The 22,285-nt window shown below is 37.1% G+C and overlaps 1 protein-coding gene across 1 annotated transcript in view; it reads right to left on the reverse strand.

Annotated features, from left to right (window-relative positions):
- SCLT1 (sodium channel and clathrin linker 1) overlaps positions 1-22,285 on the reverse strand; it is a gene marked incomplete at its 5' end in the record, with an annotated part of 255,805 nt that overhangs the window by 163,131 nt on the left and 70,389 nt on the right.

Genomic DNA, 22,285 nt, shown 5'->3' on the forward strand with positions numbered 1-22,285 from the left:
AAGTCAACCTCTAAATTTAGAAGTGTTTTAAAACCATTAAATAATGTGCTATAAGAAAAAATATATCACGATTGTGAATGAATTAAATTTGTCATAATTAATTCAAACATACATAATTCAGTTTGTCCTAGGAAGATTTTAATTTTTTAAAGAGGTAAAATTCTGAAATTATACCTTATTAATTGACAAGTCATTCATAAAAAATTTTAAATATGATAATTTCATCTAGTTACTTAAATAGAAAGGGAATTTTAAATCTTGTAGATTATTGTTAATTTCTTCATTGTGTTTCACAAAACTCATCTGATTTCTCACTCATTCCAGTTTATAAAGCATAGAATAAAATTCTTGGTGGTTATGAAATCAAGACTAGAGGATTTACTTGCCAGCACTTTCTTACATAAGCTTGACCATAACTCTGAAAGCCTTAAATTCAACTTGAACCTTACATTAAAGTAAATTACAAGTATTTCATGCTTTGAAATTACACCAAAAAAAAAAAAAAAGGCATAGAAAGGTTCAACTTAAAAGACTGATTAGGTGTTTATGTCAAAATGATGTACTCCTAGAAGGAAAAATGTTTTTTAATATCAGAAAAACTTAGAAACCCTGAATTTATATAATTATAACCAGAAAACATTATTTATAATAAACACACCTCAAAGTAAAAATTTCCCAAAGGAATTGCATCCATCTCTCTAAAATAATTTAAACAGAATTATCTACTAATACTACAATCTCCATTGAAACTAGAAAAACGCAATCTTAAATCTTAAAACATATTTATTGAAAACGAAGTTCATCAAATAAGTCACAAGACAATAACCTCAGGTACCAGTGGGGCAAGGGGAGAGGGGAAAGGCAGTATAGGGATACTGGATTAAGAAGTACAAATTATTAGATATAAAATAAGCTAAGAAGATATGTTGTACAACACAGGGAATATAGGCAATATTTTATCATAACTATAAATGGAGTATAACTTTTAAATATTGTGAAACACTATATTGTACATCTGTAACTTACATAATAATGTACAGCAACTATACTTCAATTAAAAAAACACAAAAACTAAACAAAAAAAAAGAATCCTTAATAGTTACAGGCATATTGCCTATACCCAAACTGCCTGAATTTGAAACCAGTAACTCATTGCATTAGCTATGTGACTTTGGACAAGTTCCTTAACCTCTTTTGGCCTCAGTTTCCCAATCTGTAAAATGTAAATGTCACCTATTGCTTATTCTCTTCTGGAATTTTTTTTTTAAACTATTCTGTACAGTATTTCTATCTTTCTCAGTCTCAGTGGAATTTTCATCTCTCCAAACTTTAACTTTTGGAATTTAGTGCTTGGATGGCTTTCATCAATGTCTTATAGTTTTTGGCACACAGGTCTTGTGCCTCTTTAGGTAGGTTTATTCCTAGCTATTTTATTCTCTTTGATGTGAAGGTAAATTGAGGTTGTTTCCTTAATTTATCTTTCTGATACTTCATTGTTAGTGTATAGAAATGCAACAGATTCCTGTATGTTAACTTTGTACCCTAAAACTTTATTGAATTCATTAATGAGCTCTAGTAGTTTTCTGGTGGCATCTTTAGGATTTTCTATGTATAGTAGACATTTTACCTCTTCCCTTCTGATTTGGATACCTTTTATTTCTTTTTCTTGTCTGATAGCTGTGGCTAGGTCTTCCAATACTATGTTGAATAAAAGTGGTAAGAGTGGGCATCCTTGTCTTGTACCTAGATTGTACATCTCTAGGTATTTATCTGTTTCTTCTTGGTTCTCCATTTTATTGGTGTATAACTGTTCACAGTAATGTCTTATGATCTTTCATATTTCTGTATTGTCAGTACAGAAATATGAATCTGTAACTTCTCTTTCATTTCTGATTTTATTTGGGTCCTTTCTTTTTCTTAATGACTCTGGCTAAAGGTTTATCAATTTTGTTTATTTTTTCAAGGAACCAGAGCTTAGTTTCACTGATTTTCTCTATTTTTTTTAAAGTCTCTATTACATTTATTTCTGCTCTGATCCTTTTCTTCTACTAACTTTGGGGGTTTTATTAGTTCTTTTTCTAGTTCCTCTAGGTGTAAGGTTAGATTGCTTATTTGAGATTTTTCTTACTTCCTTAGGTAGGCCTATATTGCTAGAAACTTCCTTCTGAGAACAGCTTTTCCTGCTTCCCAAAGCTTTTCCACCATTCTATTTCTATTTTAATTTGACTCCAGGTATTTTTTGACTTCTTGTTTGATTTCTTCAGTGACCCAATGGTTGTTTAGTAGCATACTGCTTAGCCTCCATTGTTTTTTTTTTTTTTTTGGTAGTTTTTTCATTGTAGTTTATTTCTAGTCTCATAGCATTGTGATTGTAAAAGATGTTTAATATAATTTCAATATTCTTAAATTTACTGAGACTTATTTTGTGGCCTAGTATGTGCTCTATCCTGGAAAATGTTCTATATGTAGTTGAATGTTTATTCTGTTGCTTTTGGGATGGAATGTTTTATACATACATATATATACATAGATGTACATATAAATAAAGTCTATCTGATGTAAGGCTAGTGTTTCCTTATTGATTTTCTGTCTGGATGCATGATCTTCCATTGATGTAAGTTGGGTGTTAAAGTCCCATATTATTATTGTGTAACTCAACACAATTTCTCCCTTTATGGCTACTTATATTTGATTTACATATTTAGGTGCTCCTAAGTTGGGACATAAATATTTACAATTATTATATATTGTTGGATTGATCCCATTATCATTATGTAATGTCCTTCTCTGTCTCTTGTAACAGTTTTTGTTTTAAACTCTATTTTGTCTGATATAAGAATTGCTACCCCAGCTTTCTTTTTGTTTCCATTTGCATGGAAAACTTCTTTCCATACTCTCACCTTCTATCTCTGTGTCTTTAGATCTAAAATGAGTTTCTTCTAGGAAGCATATATATAGTTCTTCTTTCTGTATCCAGTCAGTCACTCTAAGTCTTTTGATTGGAGCATTTAGTCCAATACATTTAAAATAATTATTGATATGTATGTACTTACTGTCATTTTGTTCATTGTTTTCTGGTTCTTTCCGTGGTTCTTTCTTCTTCCTTTTTTTTGCTCTGTATCCTTGTGATCTAATGGATGACTATCTTTAGTGCTAGAGTTTATAATTTTGTGTTTAGATTCCTTTTTCTTTTTTGCATATCTATTACAGATTTTTGGTTTGTGGTTACAATGAGGTTCATATATAACTATATTTATAAAGATATATATATAATAAATAATATATATTTTAAATTCATTCATATATGATTTTAAGTTGATGATCCCTTAAGATCAAACCATTCTGACAACCCTGCATTTTTAAAATCCCCTGCCATGTTTAATGTTTTTGATACATTTTATATCTTTTTGTGGGGTGTATCCCTTAAATACTTGTTGTGGAAATAGATGTTTTTACTACTTTTGTCTTTTAACCTTCCTACTAGCTTTATAAGTGGATGATCTATTTTACTGTATGTTTGTCTTTACGAATCAGATTTTTCTTTGCACAGTTTTCCTATTTCTAGTTGTAGTCCTTTCCACTTAGAAAAGTCCCTTTAATATCTCTTGTAAAGCTGGTTAGTGGTGCTGAATTCTGTAGCTTTTGCTTGTCTGTAAAACTCTTTATCTCTCTTTCAAATTGGAATGATAGCCTTGCTGAGTAGAGTATTCTTGGTTGGTATGTTCATCAATTTGAATCAACTGTGCCAATCCCTTCTGCTCACAAAGTTGCTGCTGAAAAGTCAATTGATAGCCTTATGGGAGTTCCCCTGTATGCTACTAGTTGCTTTTACCTTGCTTCTTTTAAGATTCTTTCTTTATCTTTAATTTTTGCCATTTTAATTACAATGTGTCTTGGTGTGGACTTCTTTGGATTCATTTTCTTTGGAACTCTCTGTGCTGCCTGGAACTGCATGTCTACTTCCTTTGCATGGTCAGGAAAGTTTTCAGCTATTATTTCTCCAAATAACTCCTCTGCCCTTTTCTCTCTATTTCCTCCTTCTGAGACTCCTATATTTTGAATGTTATTATGCTTGATGTTGTCCCAGAGGTCTCTTAAACTGTCCTCTTTTTTAAAAAACTCTTTTTTTCTTTTTTTGTTCATTTTGGGTGATTTCTTCTACTCTGTCATCCAGTTCACCCATCTGTTCCTCTGTATCATATACTCTACTGTTAATTCCTTCTAGTGTATTTTTTATTTCAGTTATTATCTTCTTCAGCTCTGTTTACTTCTTTATATTTTTAAACTATTTGTTAGAAACTTCTAACTGCTCACTGTGTTCATTCATTCTTCTCCTGAGTTCACTGAGCACCTTTCTATTTCATAGAAAATTGTTTATTTCACTTATAGTTTCACATTTATCAGCACAGAGTTACACAGTTTTCTCTAAACATTTTCAAGTGTCTGTATTTCTCATTTTGTGATTATTTTACAAACTCAAATGTATGTATTTAGTTTATAATAAAGATAACATCAGATCAGTGGAGAAAGGAAAGATGATTAGAAAATAAAACTGACAGATATTTATAAGAGAAAGCAAATATCCTGAATATAAGGTGAATATGTACTTATATGTTTTTATTTAACAACACAGGCTTTATTAATTGTGATTTATCTGTATTAAATGTAATTGTATCAAATTTTAGCTTCTGCCAGAGTGAATTTTCTTTTTTTTAAAAAAAACATCTTTATTGGAGTTTGATTGCTTTACAATGGTGTCTTAGTTTCTGCTGTATAACGAAGTGAATCAGCTATACAAATACATATATCCCCATATCTCCTCCCTCTTGCATCTCCCTCCCACCCTCCCTATCTCACCCCTCTAGGTGGACACAAAGCACTGAGCTGCACTGAGCATCTTTATTATCATTCTTTTGAACTCTTTATCAGGTAGATTGCTTATCTCCACTTGGCTTAGTCCTTCTGGGGTTTTGTCTTCATTTGGAAAATATTCCTTCCCTCCTCGTTCTGCCTAATTTTCCATGTTTATTTCTAAGTATTAAGTAGGTCAGTTATGTTTCCAGATGTTGGAGAAGTGGTCTTAAGTAAGAGACATCCTATGGGGCCCAGCAGCACTTGACCCCATATGTGGGCTGTGTGGGCCCTTCTGTGTGATGAGGCTGACTACTCTCGGCACACTGGTAGACAAGGCTCATCCCTAGGCTGGTTGGCTGCTATGCCCTGCCTTGCATGGTGGCTGCTGGCCTGCTGGTGGGCAGGCCAGATTTCAGCATGGTTGGATGCACAGGCTGGGAGGTCCTTGGGTAGATGCTGGCCCACTAGTGGGCAGTACCGGGTTCTGGTACAGCTGGTCGCATGACCTGGCAGGGAGGTGGGTCTCAGCCCAGTGGTATACAGATCTGGTTCCCTGGGTGCTGGCTGTGGGACCCAGGGGGTCCAGTGCTGGTGTCAGCCTACTGGTGGGTGGGGCCACATCCTAATGAAGCTGGCTCTGGAACTCTGGAGATTCTGGGGCTGGTCCTGGCTAGCTGATGGGCAGCGCTGGGTCCTGTTGTGGCTGGTGGCAAGGCCAGGGGTGTTCCAAGGCTGGTTCTGACCTGATGGTGGGTAGAGTTGAGCCCCAGGGTACCTGGGTGTGGCTGTTGGGGAGGCCTGGGGTTGGTTCTGGTCCACTGGTGGGTGAAGCCAGGTCCCTGCAAGGCTGGCTGCTCACCTGGGAGGTCCTGGAACTGGAGCTTATCTGCTGTTGGGCAGGCAGGCCCCCAGTGCTAGTAGGCTAGAAGGAGGACTCCAAAATGGCACTTGCCAGCACCAGTGTCCTCATGGTAGAATGAACTCCCCAAAATGGCTGTTGCCAATGTCATCAGGAAGAGTCCCAGTTGCCCCGCCTCTCCAGGAGACTCTACGAGATCAGCAAGTGGGTCTTATCAGCCTCCTTCAAATTGCTGTCTCAGTTCTGGGACTCAGAGCATGTGAGATTTTGTGTGTGTGCTTTAACAGTGGAGTTTCTGCTTCCTACAGTCCTCTGGCTCTCCCATATGCAAGTCCTGCTGGCTTTCAAAGCCGCACGTTTTGAGGGCCTGTCTTTCTAGTGCAGGACCCTCAGCTTGGGAGCCGGATGTGGGGCTTGGACCCCTCGCTCCTTAGGGAGAACTTCTGTGATTGTGATTATCCTCCCATTTGTGGGTCACCTACATGAAAGTGCAGGTCTTGACTACATTATGTCTCTGGCCCCTCCTACCCATCTTGTTTTGGTTCTTTCCTTATATCTTAAGCTGTGAAAAATCTTTTCTGCTAGTCTTCAAGTTATTCTCATTGATAGCTGCTCTGTAAATAGTTGTAATTTTGGTGTGCCTAGAGGAGGAGGTGAGTTCAGGGTCTTTGTACTCCATCACCTTGGACATACCTTGCAAGGTCATTTTTATAGTCCTGCACTGTCATGCAAAGCAAGGACCACCTATATGCATCAGTAGTTTATTTTTGTTTTAGTATCTGAAGTATTTGGGGTAGCGGTGTTTAATTTTGCAATTTGCAATCCTGCTGTCTCTTGCCTGATGTACCCTAATTCTCCAAATGTTTCATAATTTTGGGTTTAGTCTGCTGTTCTTTTCCTAACCTGTTCAGCAAATTCTTAGAGTCCATTGATTTTCAGACTTCTTTTCTAATATATGCACTTAAGAGTATGGATTTCCCTCTAAAAATGGCCTTAACTGCAACTCACAGTTTTTATGCTGTATTTTCACTATCTATCAGTTGAAAATATTCTCCAGCTTTCATGGTTAATTCCTTGACCTATGAGTAATATTTAAAAGCATATTGCTTAATTAGAAACAGCTGGGAATTTTGATTCTTTTTTTCTTTTCTTTCTTTTTTTTTTTTTTTTTAAAAACTGATTTCTAGGGGCTTCCCTGGTGGTGCAGTGGTTGGGAATCCACCTGCCAATGCAGGGGACACGGGTTCGAGCCCTGGTCTGGGAAGATCCCACATGCCACGGAGCAACTGGGCCCGTGAGCCACAACTACTGAGCCTGCACGTCTGGAGCCTGTGCTCCGCAACGGGAGAGGCCGTGACAGTGAGAGGCCCGCGCACAGCGATGAAGAGTGGCCCCTGCTCGCCGCAACTAGAGAAAACCCACGCACAGAAACGAAGACCCAATACAGCCAAAAATAAATAAATAAATTTATAAAAAAACACACACTGATTTCTAATACAATTTTCACTGTTATTAAGGAACAGAATCTGAGTACTTAAAAAATCTGAGAGTTGTTTTCTTTTTTTCCTTTAAATATTTATTATTTATTTTGGCTGCGCCAGGTCTTAGTTACGGCACACAGGATCTTCGTCGTGGAAGACTGCAGCATGTAGACTTCTTGGTTGCAGCACGCAGACTTCTTAGTTGCAGCACGCCAACTCTTAGTTGCGGCACGCATGTGGGATCTAGTTCCCCGACCAGGGATTGAACCAGGGTCCCCTGCATTGGGAGTGCAGAGTCTTACCCACTGGACCACCAGGGAAGTTCCGAGAGCTACTTTCTGGATTTGTCAATTTTGGAAATGTTTTACATGTACTTAAAAAGAATATGTATTTTGAAGGTGTTAGGTATTTGTCTGTTAAGTAGGTTTGTTAATTGCATGGTTCAAATATTATTTTTTGAGTTTTTATTTCAATTACTGAGGAGCAATATGTTTATATATCCTGCTATCTAGTGGATTTGTCTGTTTTGCCATTCAATGCTACCACTGAATTTTTATAACCTAGAAAAACAAAAAACTTGAAATTTTCTATTCTGAGGCTTTGTTACTGGGTACTTGCAAATTTTTTTAAAATAAATAAATTTATTTATTTAACTGTTTATTTATTTTTGGCTGCATTGGGTCTTCATTGCTGTGTGCAGGCTTTCTCTAGTTGCGGCAAGCGGGGGCTACTCTTTGTTGTGGTGCACAGGCTTCTCATTGCGGCGGCTTCTCCTGTTGCAGAGCATGGGCTCTAGGCGTGTGGGCTTCAGTAGTTGTGGCACGCAGGCTCAGCAGTTGTAGTGCACAGGCTTAGTTGCTCCGCAGCATGTGGGATCTTCCCAGACCAGGGCTTGAACCCACGTCCCCTGCATTGGCTAGTGGATTCTTAACCACTGTGCAACCAAGCAAGTCTCTGGGTACTTGCAAATTTAAAACTGTTATATCTTTTATCATTATGAAATATCCCTATTTATAATATTCTCTTCTTGCATTAAAGGCTACTATGTCTGATATTACCAGCTTTCTTTTGGTTAGCACTGCATGGTTTATCTATTTTCCATCCTCTTATTTGCAATCATTCAATATTCTTATATTTTAAAAATCTGTCTGATAAGAAATACACACTATAACTGGTTTCTTTTTTAATCTCCTCTGATAAATCACTGTCTTTCAATTGCAGCATTTAGTACATTGAAGTTTAATGTAATTACTAATGTATTTGAGTTTATATCTACTATCTTAGTATTTACTTTCTATTTGCCCTGTCCATTATGATTTTTCTCTCCTTTCATGCTTTCTTTTGGTTTTTTTTTTTTTATTACTTCATTTTTCTACTCTATTATCTTGGTTGGCAGTTATATTATCTTGGTTGGCAGTTACATGGTTGGCAGTTACATTATCTTGGTTGGCAGCTGGCTTTACTTTTAAAGATTAAAACATGCATCACTGAGTTATCAAACTAAAATAAATTAGTATTATATTTCTTTTGGGTAATGCTAGAACCTGAGAATATTTTAACTCCAAATGCCCTTTCCCTAAATTTATGATATTGCTGTCTTATATTTAATTCTCTACAGATATTTTAGAGACATTATTATTGTTTTAGAATAGCTGATGTTCATTAGACGTTCTCCCATGGGCAGCATTTCCTGTAATTCTAAGCTTTCATCTGGGATTATTTTCTTTTTGTAGAATATCTTTTTAGGATTTTCTTTAATTTTGCTAATGATAATGCTCTCAATTTCTTTTCATCTGACCTTTCTTCTGATGGATATTTCACTGGGTAAAGAATTCTACATTGACAGTTTTTCTTTAAGCACTTTAAAAATATTCCACTGTCTCCTGATTTCCAGTATCTCTGTTGAGAAGTCAGTTAATCTCTTATTGAGGCTAGATAATAAGACAAGCTCTTTCTGCTGTTAAGTTTTTTCTTTTTCTTTGGTTTTCTTTGATTTTATAATAATGTACCTAGGTACAGTACTTTTGTATTATCCTGCTTACAATGCATGGTGTGTTCTTAATCTGTGGATTGATGTCTCTCTGTCGTCTCTTTCTGGGACTCAAGCTATATGACTTTTAGCTGTTTTCACTATTTCCCATATGTCTCTTAGTTTTTATTTATTTATTTATTTTGTTCTGCATTTTCTATCCCCTTCTCTCTCTGACCTTCATTCTGAATATTTTCTTCTGACTTGGGTTGCATTCCATTAATTCTCTCTTCAGTTATGTCTCATTTCCATTATTACTGCAATTTTCAGTTCTAGAATTTCTATTTGGTTCTTTAAGAGTTTTTAGTTCTCTTATAGAAATTCTCAAAATTGTGTCTTATTTCATTGAACATAGTGCATAGTTATTTTAAAGACCAAACCGTGGATCTGTTTCTATTGTATACTATTTTTTTATGATTTTTTAACCATGCTGTCTTCAATCTTCCCGTTACCAGTTCTTTTTACACCAGATATGAGCCAGATATCACAAGAAAAAAAATACAGAGATATTCTGAGGCCTAGAAGTGATGTTATCTTCCTCTAAAAGTCTTCCTTTTCTTTTTTCAGGTGGGGAGGGGTATTATCAATCCCTGATCATGTTATTTATAACATCATGTTGTATCAAACATCAGAGTCATGTTTTAGATCTTTTCAGGACTAGTCTATTTTGGGGGAGTCACTCTTACTTCAAAGCCTGGATGTTCCTGAGCCACCTACCCTCAAGTCTGATGGGCTCTAAATTTCAATTTTTATTTCTCCAGCTCCATGAATTTGTTTCGAGCTCTGCTCAGTTTTCAACCACTCTTCACCTCTTCTGACATCAGGAGATATGTTTAAGGGAAAGTAACCCCAAATGCAGGTTCATATCCCTGGATTTCTTTCTTTTCCTGGTCTTTACCCTACAATTCTATACTGACTCCAATTCACTTTAAACAAATTTGATTTTTGTCAAATTTTTGTCAAGATTTTCTAGTTTTTGTCCAGATTCTCTAGTTTTCTCAGAAGGAGTCTCTTACCATCACTCTAAACAAAACTATCTAACTTATTTTCAGTTAATTAAAAATGTTCTGAGTACCAGTTTGGCTGCATCTCACTAGTTTGATATGCTATTTATTTTATGCAGTTTTTAATTTTAGTTTTCCTCTTTATCTCAGTAGTTGAAAATGTAGTTAAAAGAAATTCTTTACACTCACTTCTTGTTATTTCTAATTTATTGTAGGTGTGATTTATGTTTAATTTGTATGTATGTATGTGGTAGGGAGGGTCTGCAGCCCATGTCTATGTAAATGTTTCATGGGTCTTGAAAAACACAGTATATTCCTATTGGTTTATATATGAGTAGTATAAACAGAAAAATATACACACATATACTCAAACTTGTTCTTTACTCTTTATACCTTTTACATTCCTGTCTATTTTTGCCCTTGTTTTCTTTGAAGTATTATCTAGTTGCAATAATATATTTATAAATACTAAGTAAATACATGTTATTTAATTCTCCAAAGATCTTAGCAGTATAATTGAGAAAATAAAGCCATTTAAGTACTGCAAAGGTTTAAGGAATTAGTCTTTTTCAAAGCATTATTTTTTATGTATGGCTACCAAATATTGAAAATTAGATATCAATAATTGTAGTAAGTTCAACAAACATTTGAAGAGATATTATGTACAGGATAGTAAGATAGTTGTGGTCCTAGCTGTATTTATTCAAATATATAATCAAGTCAAAACATAAGACCTGTAAGAAAATAAAGAGGAGAAAGTTCCATCATATTTGATTGGCTTCACAGTAAGAGGAGAAATGAAGAGAAATCACACAAAGCTTTGTAGAAGTAAACAGTGTTACCCTTATTAATAACACTAGTGGCACCACATTTCTCTGCATAGGTGCTTTATCTGCAGTCACCATCAACTAGCTGATCTCTATTTTCTAGTGCAAATGCTAAAAAAAAGAGTCGATCTTATTGGTTTAGTTAACTGTAGAACTGTTTTGCTGAGAGAAATTATATATAGACCACAATTAGGAAGCTGGACAATCAGGAAGTGGCTACACCAACCGCAGGTTCTAGGAGCACACCTCTTTAGCCGAGATCCTGGGGTCAGGAAGTAACTGCCAGAGCTGTTGCCTGCAGGAACACCCTGACTTAGCTCTGACAGAAGCGGCTGCCAGAACTACTGGCTCTAGAGACACTCTACACTTGTTAGAATCTCATCCACAAAAACAGATTCTCATACACAGCTTCTCCTCCTATTTATCTCCTAATTTAGGTCTCTTACATGTGTTTACCATTAGCAGAACCTAATTCCTACCCTGAACTAGTTTTTAGTTTTCAAGCCTTTGCAGTACAAGGTATACAAAAAGGAGGTTGGAACAGATGTTAAGCCAATCTACTATACCTGCCATAAACTATTATTATAACTGTATAATTTAATTAAATGTGAACCAAAGTGAAAAAAATAAAACTACAAGAGAGTTGGGGTTTTTTCTATGAAACCTAGACTGAATATGAAAGGCTCAGTAAAGATGAGTTGTTAAATAGCTGCTGTTGAATTAGAGGTAGGTAAAATAATTATAATAGTCAGAAAATTTATAAAATCACAGAGGATCAAAAGGAGATCAAAAGGATCTCTAAGTTCTCACTCTTCTTCAAAGAAACTGAAACTGGAAATTATAAAGAATGAATTGACAACTAGGAAGATGGCGGAAGAGTAAGACGTGGAGATCACCTTCCTCCCCACAGATACATCAGAAACACATCTGCACGTGGAACAACTCCTACAGAATACCTACTGAACACTGGCAGAAGACCTCAGACCTCCCAAAAGGCAAGAAACTCCCCATGTACCTGGATAGGGCAAAAGAAAAAAGAATAAACAGAGACTAAAGAATAGGGACGGGACCTGCACCAGTGGGAGGGAACCATGAAGGAGGAAAGGTTTCCACACACTAGAAGGCCCTTCGCGGGCAGAGATTGCACGTGGCAGAGGGGGGAAGCTTTGGAGCTGCGGGGGAGAGCACAGCAACAGGGGTGCGGAGGGCAAAGCGGAGAGATTCCCGCACAGAGGATCGGGGCCGACCAGCACTCACCAGCCCGAGACACTTCTCTGCTCACACGCCTAGGCAGGCGGGGTCTGGGAGCTGAAGCTCCAGCTTCGGTCAGAGTGCCGGGAGAGGACTGGGGTTGGCAGCGTGAACACAGCCTGAAGGGGTTAGTGCACCACAGCTAGCCGGGAGGGAGTCCGGGGAAAAATATGGACCCGCCGAAGAGGCAAGAGACTTTTTCTTCCCTCTTTGTTTCCTGGTGCGCAAGGAGAGGGGATTAAGAGCGCTGCTTAAAGGAGCTCCAGAGACGGGTGCGAGCCGCGGCTAAAGCACGGAACCCAGAGACGGGCATGAGACGCTAAGGCTGTTCCTGCCGCCACCAAGAAGCCTATGTGCGAGCACAGGTCACTATCCACACCTCACTTCCGGGGAGCCTGTGCAGCCCGCTACTGCCAGGGTCCCATGATCCAGGGACAGCTTCCCCGGGAGAACACACGGTGTGCCTCAGGCTGGTGTAATGTCACGGCGGCCTCTGCCACTGCAGGCTCGCCCTGCACTCCGTGCACCTCCCTCTCCCGGGCCTGAGTGAGCCAGAGTCCCTGAATCAGCTGCTCCTTTAACCCCGTTTTGAGCAAAGAACAGACGCCCTCCGGCGACCTACACGCAAAGGCGGGACCAAATCCAAAGCTGAGCCCCGGCAGTTGTGCGAACAAAGAAAAGAAAGGGAAATCTCGCCCAGCAGCCTCAGGAGCAGCAGATTAAATCTCCACAATCAACTTGATGTACCCTGCATCGGTGGAATACCTGAATAGACAAAGAATCATCCCAAATTGAAGAGGTGGACTTTGAGACCAAGATTTATTATTTTTTCCCCTTTTCCTCTTTTTGTGTGTATGTGTATGCTTCTGTGTGAGATTTTGTCTGTATAGCTTTGCTTTCATTATTTGTCCTGGGTTCTGTCCATCTGTATTTTTTTTTTTTTTTTTTTTACTTTTGAAAAAAAATTTTATCTTAATAATTATATTTTATTTTAATAACTTTATTTTATTTTATCTTACTTTATTTTATTTTACCCTCTTTTCCTTCCTTCCTCCCTCCCTCCCTTCCTTCCTTCTTTTTCTCCCTTTTATTCGGAGCCGTGTGGATGAAAGGCTCTAGTTATTGCAGCCAAGAGTCAGTGCTGTGCCTCTGAGGTGGGAAAGCAAATTTCAGGACACTGGTCCACAAGAGACCTCCCAGCTCCACATAATATCAAACAGCAAAAATCTCCCAGAGATCTCCATCTCAACACCAACACCCAGCTTCACTCAACGACCAGCAAGCTACAGTGCTGGACACCCTATGCCAAACAACTAGCAAGACAGGAACACAACCCCACCCATTATCAGACAGGCTGCCTAAAATCATAATAAGGCCACAGATACCCGAAAAACACACCACCAGACGTGGACCTGCCCACCAGAAAGACAAGGTCCAGTCTCATCCACCAGAACACAGGCACTAGCCCCCTCCACAAGGAAGCCTACACAACCCACTGAACCTACTATAGCCACTGGGGACAGACAGCAAAAACAATGGAAACTACGAACCTGCAGCCTGCAAAAAGGAGACCCCAAACACAGTAAGATAAGCAAAATGAAAAGACAGAAAAACACACAGCAGATGAAGGAGCAAGATGAAAACCCACCAGACCTAACAAATGAAGAGGAAATAGGCAGTCCACCTGAAAAAGAATTCAGAATAATGATAGTAAAGATGATACAAAATCTTGGAAATAGACTAGACAAAATGCAAGAAACATTTAACAAGGACCCAGAAGAACTAAAGATGAAACAAACAATGATGAACAACACAATAAATGAAATTAAAAATACTGTAGAAGGGATCAATAGCTGAATAACTGAGGCAGAAAAACGGATAAGTGACCTGGAAGATAAAATAGTGGAAATAACTACTGCAGAGCAGAATAAAGAAAAAAGAATGAAAAGCACTGAGAACAGTCTCAGAGACCTCTGGGACAACATTAAATGCACCAACATTCGAATTATAGGGGTCCCAGAAGAAGAAAGGAAAAAGAAAGGGATTGAGAAAATATTTGAAGCGATTATAGTTGAAAACTTCCCTAATATGGGAAAGGAAATAGTTAATCAAGTAGAGGAAACACAGAGAGTCCCATACAAGATAAATCCAAGAAGGAACATGCCAAGACACATATTAATCAAACTGTCAAAAATTAAATACAAAGAAAACATATTAAAAGCAGCAAGGGAAAAACAACAAATAACACAGAAAGGAATCCCCATAAGGTTAACAGCTGATCTTTCAGCAGAAACTCTGCAAGCCAGAAGGGACTGGCAGGACATATTTAAAGTGATGAAGGAGAAAAACCTACAACCAAGATTACTCTACCCAGCAAGGCTCTCATTCAGATTTGATGGAGAAATTAAAACCTTTACAGACAAGCAAAAGCTGAGAGAGTTCAACACCACCAAACCAGCTTTACAACAAATGCTAAAGGAACTTCTCTAGGCAAGAAACACAAGAGAAGGAAAAGACCTACAATAACAAACTCAAAACAATTAAGAAAATGGGAATAGGAACATACATATCGATAATTACCTTAAATGTAAATGGACTAAGTGCTTCCACCAAAAGACACAGATTGGCTGAATGGATACAAAAACAAGATCCATATATATGCTGTCTACCAGAGACCCACTTCAGACCTAGAGACACATACAGACTGAAAGTGAGGGGATGGAAAAAGATATTCCATGCAAATGGAAATCAAAAGAAAGCTGGAGGAGCAAGACTCATATCAGACAAAACAGACTTTAAAATAAAGACGATTATAAGAGACAAAGGACACTACATAATGATCAAGGGATCGATCCAAGAAGAAGATATAACAATTGTAAATATTTATGCACCCAACATAGGAGCACCTCAATACGTAAGGCAAATGCTAACAGCCATAAAAGGGGAAATCGACAGTAACATATTCATAGTAGGGGACTTTAACACCCCACTTTCACCAATGGACAGATCATCCAAAATGAAAATAAAAAAGGAAACAAAAGCGTTAAATGACACAATAAACAAGATGGACTTAATTGATATTTATAGGACATTCTATCCAAAAACAACAGAATACATTTTTCTCAAGTGCTCATGGAACATTCTCCAGATAGATCATATCATGGGTCACAAATCAAGCCTTGGTAAATTAAGAAAACTGAAAGTGTATCAAGTATCTTTTCTGAACACTACGCTATGAGACTAGATATCAATTACAGGAAAATATCTGTATAAAAATACAAACACATGGAGGCTAAACAATACAGTACTTAAAAATGAAGTGATCACTGAAGAAATCAAAGAGGAAATCAAAAAATACCTAGAAACAAATGACAATGGAGACACGATGACCCAAAACCTATGGGATGCAGTAAAACCAGTTCTAAGAGGGAAGTTTATAGCAATACAATCCTACCTTAAGAAACAGGAAACATCTCGAATAAACGACCTAACCTTGCACCTAAATCAATTAGAGAAAGAAGAACAAAAAAACCCCAAAGTTAGCAGAAGGAAAGAAATCATAAAGATCAGATCAGAAATAAATGAAAAAGATATGAAGGAAATAATAGCAAAGATCAATAAAACTAAAAGCTGGTTCTTTTAGAAGATAAACAAAATTGATAAACGATTAGCCAGACACATCAAGAAAAAAAGGGAGAAGACTCAAATCAACAGAATTAGAAACGAAAAAGGAGAAGTTAACAACTGACACTGCAGAAATACAAAAGATCATGAGAGATTACTACAAGCAACTCTATGCCAGTAAAATGGACAACCTGGAAGAAATGGACAAATTCTTAGAAATGCACAAGCTGCCAAGATTGATCAGGAGGAAATAGAAAATATGAACAGAGCAATCACAAGCACTGAAATTGAAACTGTGATTAAAAATCATCCAACAAACAAAAGCCCAGGACCAGATGGCTTCACAGGCAAATTCTATCACACATTTAGAGAAGAGGTAACACCTATCCTTCTCCAACTTTTCCAAAATATAGCAGAGGGAGGAACACTCCCAAACTCATTCTAGGAGGCCACCATCACCCTGAAACCAAAACCAGAAAAGGATGTCACCAAGAAAGAAAACTACAGGCCAATATCACTGATGAACATAGATGCAAAAATCCTCAACAAAATACTAGCAAACAGAATCCAACAGCACATTAAAAGGATCATACACCATGATCAAGTGGGGTTTATTCCAGGAATAAATGCAAGGATTCTTCAATATATGCAAATCAATCTATGTGATACACCATATTAACAACTTGAAGGAGAAAAACCATATGGTCATCTCAATAGATGCAGAGAAAGTTTTCGACAAACTTCAATACCAATTTATGATTAAAAACTCTGCAGAAAGTAGGCATAGAGGGAACTTTCCTCAACATAATAAAGGCCATATATGACAAACCCACAGCCAACATCGTCCTCAATGGTGAAAAACTGAAAGCATTTCAACTGACATTAGGAACAAGACAAGGTTGCCCACTCTCACCACTATTATTCAACACAGTTTTGGAAGTTTTAGCCACAGCAATCAGAGAAGAAAAGGAAATAAAAGAATCCAAAACAGAAAAGAAGAAGTAAATCTGTCACTGTTTGCAAATAACATGATGTGATACATAGAGAATCCTAAAGATGCTACCAGAAAACTACTAGAGCTAATCAATGATTTTGGTAAAGTAGCAGGATACAAAGTTAATGCACAGAAATCTCTGGCATTCCCATACACTAATGATGAAAAATCTGAAAGTGAAATTAAGAAAACACTCCCATTAACCACTGCAACAAAAAGAATAAAATATCTAAGAATAAACCTACCTAAGTAGACAAAAGACCTGTATGCAGAAAATTATAAGACTGATGAAAGAAATTAAAGATACAAATAGATGGAGAGATATACCATGTTCTTGGATTGGAAGAATCAACACTGTGAAAATGACTCTACTACCCAAAGCACTCTACAGTTTCAATGCAATCCCTATCAAACTACCATGGGCATTTTTCACAGAACTAGAACAAAAAATTTCACAATTTGCATGGAAATAGAAAAGACTCCGAATAGCCAAAGCAATCCTGAGAACGAAAAACGGACCTGGAGGAATCAGGCTCCCTGACTTCAGACTATACTACAAAGCTACAATAATCAAGACAGTATGGTACTGGCACAAAAACAGAAAGATAGATCAATGGAACAGGATAGAAAGCCCAGAGATAAACCCATACACATATGGTCACCTCATCTTGATAAAGGAGGTAGGTATGTACAGTGAAGAAAGGACAGCATCTTCAATAAGTAGTGCTGGGTAAACTGGACAGGTACATTAAAAGTATGAAATTAGAACACTCCCTAACACCATACACAAAAATAAGCTCAAAACGGATTAAAGACCTAAATGTAAGGCCAGACACTATCAAACTCTTAGAGGAAAACACAGACAGAACACTCTATGACATAAATCACAGCAAGATCCTTTTTGACCCACCTCCTAAAGAAATTGAAATAAAAACAAAAATAAAGAAATGGGACCTAATGAAACTTCAAAGCTTTTGCACAGCAAAGGAAACCAGAAACAAGACCAAAAGATAACCCTCAGAATGGGAGAAAATATTTGCAAATGAAGCAACTGACAAAGGATTCATCTCCAAAATTTACAAGCAGCTCATGCAGCTCAATAATAAAAAAACAAACAACCCAATACAAAAATGGGCAGAAGACCTAAACAGACATTTCTCCAAAGACGACATACAGATTGCCAACAAGCACATGAAAGAATGCTCAACATAATTAATCATTAGAGAAATGCAAATCAAAACTACAATGAGATATCATCTCACACCAGTCAGAATGGCCATCATCAAAAAATCTAGAAACAGGGCATCCCTGGTGGCGCAGTGGTTGAGAGTCCGCCTGCTGATGCAGGGGACACGGGTTTGTGCCCCGGTCCGGGAAGATCCCACATGCTGTGGAGCGGCTGGGCCCGTGAGCCATGGTTGCTGAGCCTGCGTGTCCGGAGTCTGTGCTCCGCAACGGGAGAGGTCACAACAGTGAGAGGCCTGCATACCACAAAAAAAAAGAAAAAAAAAATCTAGAAACAATAAATGCTGGAGAAGGTGTGGAGAAAAGGGAACACTCTTGCACTGCTGGTGGGAATGTGAATTGGTACAGCCACTATGGAGAACAGTATGGAGGTTCCTTAAAAAACTACAAATAGAACTACCATATGACCCAGCAATCCCACTACTGGGCATATACCCTGAGAAAACCATAATTCAAAAAGAGTCATGTACCAAAATGTTCACTGCAGCTCTATTTACAATAGCCAGGAGATGGAAACAACCTAAGTGTCCATCATTGGACGAATGGATAAAGAAGATGTGGCACATATATACAATGGAATATTACTGAGCCATAAAAAGAAACGAAATTTAGCTATTTGTAATGAGGTGGATAGACCTAGAGTCTGTCATACAGAGTGAAGTAAGTCAGAAAGAGAAAGACAAATATCGTTTGCTAACACATATATATGGAATTTAAGAAAAAAAAATGTCATGAAGAGCCTAGGGGTAAGATGGGAATAAAGACACAGACCTACTAGAGAATGGACTTGAGGATATGGCGAGGGGGAAGGGTAAGCTGTGACGAAGTGAGAGAGTGACATGGACATATATACACTACCAAGCGTAAAACAGATAGCTAGTGGGAAGCAGCCGCATAGCACAGGGAGATCAGCTCGGTGCTTTGTGACCACCTAGAGGGGTGGGATAGGGAGGGTGGGAGGGAGGGAGACGCAAGAGGGAAGAGATATTGGAACATATGTATATGTATAACTGATTCACTCTGTTATAAAGCAGAAACTAACATACCATTGTGAAGCAATTATACTCCAATAAAGATGTAAAAAAAAAAAATCTAGAAACAATAAATGCTGGAGAGGGTGTGGAGATAAGGGAACACTCTTGCACTGCTGGTGGGAATATGAATTGGTACAGCCACTATGGAGAACAGTATGGAGGTTCCTTAAAAAACTACAAATAGAAATACCACATGACCCAGCAATCCCACTACTGGGCATATACCCTGAGAAAACCGTAATTCAAAAAGAGTCATGTACCAAAATGTTAATTGCAGCTCTATTTACAATATCCAGGACATGGAAGCAACCTAAGTGTCCATCATCGGATTTATGGATAAAGAAGATGTGGCACATATATACAATGGAATATTACTGAGCCATAAAAAGACACGAAATGGAGTTATTTGTAGTGAGGTGGATGGACCTAGAGTCTGTCATACAGAGTGAAATAAGTCAGAATGAGACAAACAAATACCGTATGCTAACACATATATTGAATCTAAGGGAAAAAAATGTCATGAAGAACCTAGGGGTAAGACGGGAATAAAGACACAGACCTACTAGAGAATGGACTTGAGGATATGGCGAGGGGGAAGGGTAAGCTGTGAGAAAGTGAGAGAGTGGCATGGACATATATACACTACCAAATGTAAAATAGATAGCTAGTGGGAAGCAGCCGCATAGCACAGGGAGATCAGTTTGGTGGTTTGTGACCACCTAGAGGGGTGGGATAGGGAGGGTGGGAGGGAGGGAGACGCAAGAGGGAAGAGATATGGGAACATATGTATATGTATAACTGTGTCACTTTGTTATAAGGTAGAAACTGACACACCACTGTAAAGCGATTATACTCCAATAAATATGTAAAAAAAAATAAAGAATGAATTATCTTTATGGTTTATGTATAAAAGACAGCAAAGAACTACAATTAGTAGGCTTACTCAAGTAAAGGTCTTAGGCAGTATATAAAAAAAAGATTAAATAAGTGCACATTTACATTGAGTCAACGTCAAAAATTTTTAAAGTATTCTATGTATGTCTTATGATTCTCCACTTTATTGCCTCTTTCAATCTGCAGACCATCTATTAATCTAGAAAGAAAGAGGGTTTGTACTATATTTTATGCTAGGTACAATGTACTAAATCAAAAAAGTAACAGTGTTTCTGACCTCTTCCTGTTGACTATTTCATTGGATAAGATATTCCTGATAAAAAGTCTTTATGAAAATAAATATTATCCTAAAATATAATATGATGCTTTACATTAAATTACTACATATCTATGCCTTTTAAGTTGTTACTTATGGCTTTTATTATTTTTCTATCTTACCACTTGCAGTATTACTTCAAAATTAACTAGCACTTACTATAATCATAAAAATATATAAAAAATAAAACTGAAATCTAGTCTAAATCTCTCATTTTATAGATTAAGGAACTGAGATCTAAACATACGGACACTAAGGGGGGAAAGCGGGGTGAGGGGGGATGAATTGGGAGACTGGGATTGACATATATACACTAATATGTATAAAATAGATAACTAATAAAAAAAGACCTATTTAAGTAATAGAAGACATGAAACAGATTTGAATTATTGTTTTATTGATTTGATGCACATATACATAAGCAAGTGTCTGCAATCCAAAGTAAAAGTAATAAATGCCCTAACCAAGGTACAAAAATACTATAATGAGTCACTTTATTATAAAGCAGAAACTAACACACCATTGTAAAGCAATTATACTCCAATAAAGATGTTAAAAATAATACTATAATGGAATGTGCAAAGATTTTTCAGAAAAGATCATATTTAAATTGGTTCCTAAGAATGTGTATAAGTTTAATGTATAGAGATGTGGGTGGTGTTCTCAGGCTGTTGGAAAATGTGAGCAGACAGAATGCTAAGAAAGTATGAGTGTCTGAAGAAATAAAGAATAATTTGCATGGAGAAAAAAAAAAAAAAGAAACTAAGCTCCACCTCCTACATTGTTGGTGGGAATGTACGTTGGTACAGCCACTATGGAAAACAGTATGGAGGTTCCTCAGAAAACTAAAAATAGAATGAACCATATGATCCAGCAATCCTACTCCTGAGAATATATCCAGACAAAACTATAATTCAAAAGGATACATGCACCCCTATGTTGATAGCAGCACTATTCACAATAGCCAAAACACGGAAACAACCTAAATGTCCATCAACAGATGAATGAATAAAGAAGATGTACTACATATATACAATGGAATACTACTTAGACATAAAAAAGAATGAAATAATGCCATTTGCAGCAACATGGATGCAAACAGAGATTATGATACTAAGTGAAGTAAGTCAGAAAGAGAAAGACAAATACCATATGACATCACTTATATGTGGAATTTAAAATATGGCACAAACGAACCTATCTACAAAACAGAAACAGACTCATAGATGTAGAGAACAGACTTGTGGTTGCCAAGGGGGAGGGGGGAAAGAGAGGGATAGACTGGGAGTTTGGGGTTGGCAGATGCAAACTATTACACTTAGAATGGATAAACAACAAGGTTCTAATGTACAGCACAGGGAACTATATTCAATATCCTATATTCAAAACCATAATGGAAAATAAGAACTATATTCAAAACCATAATGGAAAATAACATACGAAAAAGGAATGTATATATGTGTATAACTGAGTCACTTTGCTGTACGGCAGAGATCGGTACAACACTGTAAATCAACTATACTTCAGTAAAAAAAAAAAAAAAGAAAGAAACTGAGTTCCAGATAGATTAAAGTATTAATACCAGGAAAATCACCCAGCCAGTAACTGCAGTCCTGAAATTATAACTAATTAGCATTAATAGGCAATAGAATTTTGGCCATGATGACTTTATAAAAGTTTTGATCTCTGAGGTGACAAAGACAAATCAAATACACTTCTAACCAGTCTTTCTTTGAATTGAATTTGTCATTGATAGTAAGATGCATCATTCTTTTACATACTATTAAAAATAAAAATTGCTGCTTATTAATCTTGACATGTCATTCACTATTGCTACATCCCAATTTTGTAGATCTTAAAATAGGGGAACGGG

This window comes from Grampus griseus (genome assembly GCF_964374135.1).
Source record: "Grampus griseus genome assembly, chromosome: 4".
Taxonomy (NCBI): domain Eukaryota; kingdom Metazoa; phylum Chordata; class Mammalia; order Artiodactyla; family Delphinidae; genus Grampus; species Grampus griseus.